We start from the raw sequence: 7,275 nt of genomic DNA on the forward strand, positions 1-7,275 counted from the left end.
TATATATATATATATATATATATATATATATATATATATATATATATATATATATATATATATATATATATATATATATATATATATATATATATATATATATATATATATATATATATATATATATATATATATATATATATATATATATATATATATATATACGTTTTGATAATGCTTGATGACTGGTTTGGCGACGTTCCTGCGGGAAATTTGAAAATTATTATAATAGGGAGGATTTTTTAAACTTTTAGCAAACATTATGTGGGCGGAGTTTTTGTCAAATAAATAACTTAAAAAAAACGAGTGAAAACGCCGTTGAGCTCTAAAGTATCAGTGAGTACAGAGTGAGCGTACACTACATGCTGGGGAGTCTTGTGTCCGTGCCCGGTACAACGAACGCCTCCGCGGCTTCAGTAGTTTCGGCTGCAGCTCAGCCGTTGCACGAGGTAACGTGTATCAGCCCTACGACAGCTGTCAAATCAACAGTCTAGGGAAAAGTTAAAACCAATTGATTACTCTTTTTTTCTTATTTATCAAAGTATGACATTTCTCTTTTCAAACAGTGCTCCCTATATTTTCAGGTCAGCCTGCGTCTGGCCCTGAGCGTCTGCCTCCCGAGGCCTGACTCCTGCCCCTCCCGCGCTGGGTCATGCCGACCACCACCTTCGCAGGGTTCGTAGTACTCGTGGCCAAGTTTTCATTTCATGTCAGTAATTTTCGTTTTATGTAAACATTTAGTTTGCATGTCATTCCATAGTTCATGGAAAGAAGCCAAAGCACTTCATTGTCATTAGATATTTGAGCTTCAAATGAAAAGCAACATAAGCTACCCAGACGAATGTAGTAGCCAAACATGCCAACATGAAGAATCCAAGATTAGAAGCTTAACCATCCCCCGCTGTGTTATCCGTGCTCCAACTCCGCGCCGGTCAAGAAAACTTTCAGAAACCTTCGTGCCCAAAACGTGACACTCGAAAGTTTACTCAGCACCACGTCTCGTGTAGAATATCACACACACACACACACACACACACACACACACACACACACACCTGGTCAAACTCTTTCGTCTCCCCCTTTCAATATCCATCTTTCCTTCCTACTGGAAGTACGCCTACATACAGCCTGTGCCTAAGAAGGGTGACCGATCCAATCCCTCTAACTACCGTCCTATAGCTTATTTTCCTGTCTTTCTAAGGCTTTTGAATCAATCCTTAACCGGGAAATTTTTAAGAGTCTATCAATTCCTGACCTTTTGTCTAATCGCCAGTATGGGTTCTACAAGGGGCGTTCTACTGGTGATCCTTTTCATTGTGTATATTAGTCGTTGTTAAGATTCGTGTAATTAACGGGCATTTATTTCGTTTCGTATCACCAACGGCTCTGTTGTGATATACGTGTCTTCTATTAACCTTAAGATTTTGTGGAAAACTGCAGGAAAGAGGCAGGTATCAAAGAGAGTGTGAAAAGGCAATAGAATGTGTGTGCAAACTCGCGAAACGCCGGTGGTTGTGGAATTCCAGGCCAAGAAATGCGCAACACAGGGGTCGAGGCATGACTCGCCCACCTGTAGGGAGGGTAGATAAAATTATATATGTACTTGTCTTTCAGTGATAGTAAGGGGGTTCAAACCCCCCTCCCCCTCTCCGTAGAAAAATTGTGAATCGTGAATCATGGAATGGTGAGCCACGGAACGCTACGGGCTCCTCAACACACAGGGCAGCGCGAGGTTGCATATTTCATGGTTCTCACAATAATTTTGATGTGTAGAGACCTCGGATCAATGATCCCTGGTAGAGATCAAAGTGATTGTGGAAAGAGCGTAGAGATTATCTGCGCTTTTTACCACTGTTTTCCGAATGGATTGTATGTTGACAAAAGACATAAAACATAATATGTTTTATGTCTTGCTAACCGTCATATAATATATGACGGCAGAAAAGCAGTTGTAAGATAAGAAACGATTTTATATATATATATATATATATATATATATATATATATATATATATATATATATATATATATATATATATATATATATATATATATATATATATATATATATATATATATATATATATATATATATATATATATATATATATATATATATATATATATATATATATATATATATATATATATATATATATATATATATATATATTCCTTCAACCTCTTTTTATTTATTAAGCTTCTTCTGTAAATTTCTCTACCGCTGCAATATTTTTCTTAGCATTGGATCAACTATTTAAACGCTATCCTCTTCCTTCAACCTCCTTTTATTTATTAGGCTTCTCCTTCTGTAAATTCATCTGCCGCTGCAACATTTTTTCTCAGCAACTGGATTAACTAACTAACTAACTAACTAACTAACTAACTATGTATATATATATAGTTCATCCAGTTGCTAATAAAAATATTGCAGCGGTAGAGAAATTTGCAGAAGAAGAAGCTTAATAAATAAAAGGAGGTTGAAGGAAGAGGAAAGCGTTTAAATAGTTGATCCAGTTGCTAAGAAAAATGTTGTAGCGACAGAGAAATTTACAGAAGAAGAAGCCTAATAAATAAAAGGAGGTTGAAGGAAGTGGGTAGGTTTTATATAGTTGATCCAGTTACTAAGACAAATATTGCAGCGGTAGAGTAATTTATAAAAGAAGAAGCCTCATAAATAAAATGAGGTTGAAGGAAGAGGATAGCGTTTAAGATAATAGATGATCCAGTTGCTAATAAAAATATTGCAACGGTAGAGAAATTTACAGAAGAAGAAGCGTAATAAATATATGGAGGTTAAAGAAAAAGGATAGGGTTTCAAAAAGTTGATCCAGTTGCTAAGAAAAATATTGCAGCGGTAGAGAAATTTACAGAAGAAGAAGCCTAATAAATAAAAGGAGGTTGAAGGAAGAGGATAGCGTTTAAATAGTTGATTCAATTGTTAAGAAAATTATTGCAGCGGTAGGGAAATTTACAGAAGAAAAAGCCCATTAAATAAAAGGAGGTTGAAGGAAGAGGATACCGTTTAAATAGTTGATCCAATTGCTAAGAAAAATATTGCAGCGGTAGGGAAATTTACAGAAGAAGCCTAATAAATAAAAGGAGGTTGAAGGAAGAGGATAGCGTTTAAATAGTTGATTCAATTGTTAAGAAAATTATTGCAGCGGTAGGGAAATTTACAGAAGAAAAAGCCCATTAAATAAAAGGAGGTTGAAGGAAGAGGATAGCGTTTAAATAGTTGATCCAGTTGCTAAGAAAAATATTGCAGCGGTAGGGAAATTTACAGAAGCCTAATAAATAAGAGGAGGTTGAAGGAAGAGGATAGCGTTTAAATAGTTGATCCAGTTGCTAAGAAAAATATTGCAGCGGTAGATAAATTTACAGAAGAAGCCTAATAAAAAAAGGAGGTTGAAAGAAAAGAATAGCGTTTAAATAGTTGATCCAGTTGCTAGGAAAAATATTGCAGCGGTAGAGAAATTTACAGAAGAAGCCAGTAGGCAGATAACAATAATATTACAGGTAATTATTTAATAGATTATTTCCTAGGAGCAAGATTTTCACCGACCTGCCAGTAGTGAAGTTGAGCCTGGGCTTAGAGTTATAACGTTACACGTTCTAAGTCCGTCTACGTTAGCACAGTACACGTTAGTAACATGTCTCTCTCCCCCTTCTTTCTCTGTTGCCAGTTATAGCGAGATAATCGGCGCGCACGCAACTAAAGATGAATTGATTTAACGTACTATAGGAGTTATGAGGTGTTGATTAATTTTAGAAGCAAGTGTTGGTCCTCCTAGAAATGCATAGGTGAAAAAATCCTGGTTCCAACCTCCCTCCGATGAAAAATCACATCCTTTTAATTAACAATACGTACCTATTCTTTTCAGTGAAAGTGCCTCCCCTCTTTCCCACGGTGTCTGTGCGTATGTCCGACTGTCTGTCTGTCTGTTTGGTGGGTCAGGTGCCACCCCCGGCCCCCTCAAACAGTGGTATTGTTGATTTTTATTTACATATTTATTTATTCATTAATTATTATCATCACTATTTTTTTTAAAGTGTTTGCCGGTACCGCGAAAAGTACCGCAGGAAATTTGAACGCGGTACCGGTACTCCGGTACTTTCAGCAATCCTTTGCGGTACTGCGTACCGGTTTAGTAGTGCGGTAGTACCGCAGTACCATAGTACCGCAAAAAGCACCGCAAGTGCCCAGCACTGGTGTGTGTGTGTGTGTGTGTGTGTGTGTGTGTGTGTGTCATGAGACATCCCAGTATCGTGAGATAGTCCATCCTGAATACATACATGAATTTCGACACGGTACCGTGTCTTTTGTCTACTGCTTGTCGGGATCTGTCCCACCCAAGTTTATTTATTCTATTATAAAAGCAAATGATGACGCATGTATGTATATAACTAGGAAATCAACATTCACTCTTCTTTTTCTTCTAGTGACCTAATAAGCTTACATTGCTTTTTAAGTCCTCTTTGGTACTTTTGTACACTTAGATGCTTCACTTAGTTACTCTGTGATAGTAAATTTTGGGTTCCTCGATGCTAAGTTAAGGATGGGATGTCTCACGATACCGGATGGCAGATGACACCACACCGTACCAATCTCGACCTTCATATATATTTTCCTTTATCCTCCTTTCACATTTACTCTCTCTCTCTCTCTCTCTCTCTCTCTCTCTCTCTCTCTCTCTCTCTCTCTCTCACACACACACACACACACACACACACAAACACACACACAGTATATATATCGTTGCTCACCTCTCCTTTCTGCTTCATATTATTTTATCGCCAGCTTCACATTTTCCTCAGCCTTGACTCTCATTCTGGCCTCGGCCACGCCAGGCAGCAGGTGAGCGGCGAGCTCCAGGTGGCCGACGCCGTATTCAGGTGTTGGGAGCTGATTACCTGTTCTCACCGGCGTCCACTAACCCCCCCCCCCCCACACACACACCTCTCTCTCTCTCTCTCTCTCTCTCTCTCTCTCTCTCTCTCTCTCTCTCTCTCTCTCTCTCTCTCTCTCTCGTGCTTCAAGGGTTCACGAGGTCATCATCTAAGTCTGCCCCGTGAGTCATGTCTTCATAGTTTCCCCTGCAAGTGTCAAGAGTCGTCATCAGCGCCCCATGAGCCTTGTCCTCCTGCTGACGATCCTGACGACAGAAAAACACTGCCGTCCCGCCGCCCCGCCCAGCACACCACGTGACTGTCGCGTGCGGCCTGCGGGGAGGTGGCTGCGGTGAGGCAAAACTGGTAACTCATCGTAACTCTTCCCTTCCAGTGTGTAGCGTTCAGTCAGCTGGAGTACTGTAGGAAGACTTACGGCAGAGGAACGAAAGGTGGAGGAGGAGGAGGAGGAGGAAGAGGAATGCAGCGCGGAGGAGCAATGAGACGGACGGAAAGTTACGAAAATATTGCATCTGTTCATTGTCTAACGTTATACTTGCATTATTGTTACGTCTTCAATGTGAACGATTGGTAGGCGTGAGGGTGGGAGCTTAGTTTAAATGTCAGTGGCCGTCCTATTAGGTGTTGTAAGCACGTGGATGATGGTGTTGGTGGTAGTGGCGGTGATGCTGACGGTGGAGGGAGACGGGTAGGCGGGCTGGAGGGCTTGGAGGTGAGCCAAAAAGTATTGTCTTGATCCTTACCGAGTTTTTCTACCTTGTTCCTCATCTACAGTACATGTGTTTGTTTATCTACGGGCATTGATTCTCTCTCTCTCTCTCTCTCTCTCTCTCTCTCTCTCTCTCTCTCTCTCTCTCTCTCTCTCTCTCTCTCTCTCTCTCTCTCTCTCTCTCTCTCTCTCTCTCTCTCTCTCTCTAATAAGCTGTCTTTCCTATCTCCTCCTACTCCTTCTCTTCCTTTCCTTCCTTCTCCTCCGCCTCCTCCTAACCTAACTATCTTAAATCATCTTCTTCAATCTGTTACTCTCTCTCTTTTAGTCAAGGGTGTAGCAAGAAGAGGAAGTGGGTTATATTGGACAAGGTATGCAGCAGTGGGAAGAGAAGGGACCGTAAGAGGGTACAGTTGTATGTTGTAAGATACAGGTATAGGTAGGGGACGCACGCTATATCTGCACGTGACCTCGGTGTTCATCTCCGTCGCATGTATGACGTAGGAAGTGTTTATCAGGGCCTTTTTTTGTATATCCTTGGCGTGCTGTGTGTGTGTGTGTGTGTGTGTGTGTGTGTGTGTGTGTGTGTGTGTGTGATTGGTTTGTCTCTCTCTCTCTCTCTCTCTCTCTCTCTCTCTCTCTCTCTCTCTCTCTCTCTCTCTCTCTCTCTCTCTTCTTCCCTGTGGTGTGCTTGTAAGATGCGTGACTGAGTGAGTGTGTTGATAGGTGATTTTCCTGGCTGAAGGGAAGGCTTGGTGGGCAGCGTGGAAGGGTGAGGGAAGCAGGAAGGAGAGGGAGGGAAGTGTTGTGATGAGTGAGAGCTTCCAGTTTTTTGTGTGTTTTTTTTATTGTCAATCGTCATGTATCAGCGTTTACTACGTCAGGAGGGAAGTGGTGACGTGTGTGTGTGTGTGTGTGTGTGTGTGTGTGTGTGTGTGTGTGTGTGTGTGTTGAAGTTAATCGACCTAGAATAAAAAAAGAAAGACAGCTGCCATTACTACTGCTATTACAACTCCCGTTACTACTACTTCTACTACTTGCAATGAAAAGAGAAACCATGAAAAAATAGACAGGGTAGGTCATAAAAATATTTCACAGCCACTCGGTTACATCAAGGACAACATCTAACTGGATCACACGGAGAGAGAGAGAGAGAGAGAGAGAGATAATTAAATAACACACACACACACACACACACACACACACACACACACACACACACACAATCATTTCCTTCTGTTTCTGTGACCTTTGCCGTTCAGGAGGCGCCGCTGGACGAGTACAGCTAGCGGGAGGAGTAAAGGCCAGGCGAGGCGTTCGTGGGCGCCTTGCCTTGCCTTGCCTTGACTTTCTGAAGGTTCCCCGAAGCCCACTCCTCTCCCAGCCTGCTGGAGGGTACGGTGCTGAGGTGGAGGTGGGTGGCCTGGGTGGTGGTGGTGCCTGGGGGTGGTGGCTGCCCCGTCTTGTATGCCCGACATGGATTAATGGGAAATCCCTCTTTTTTCTTTTATTTTTATTTTTTCCTATTATGTATTTTCTTGCGCTCCATTTTTCTTATCGGATGAACAATATATAATGACGATAACCTTCCAGTCTCAGTTTTTTCTATTATCTTTTGTAAGTGTTCCTTTATTCATTTCGTTCTTTATCATTAA

Source organism: Eriocheir sinensis, unplaced genomic scaffold (genome assembly GCF_024679095.1).
Source record: "Eriocheir sinensis breed Jianghai 21 unplaced genomic scaffold, ASM2467909v1 Scaffold135, whole genome shotgun sequence".
Taxonomy (NCBI): Eukaryota; Metazoa; Arthropoda; class Malacostraca; order Decapoda; family Varunidae; genus Eriocheir; species Eriocheir sinensis.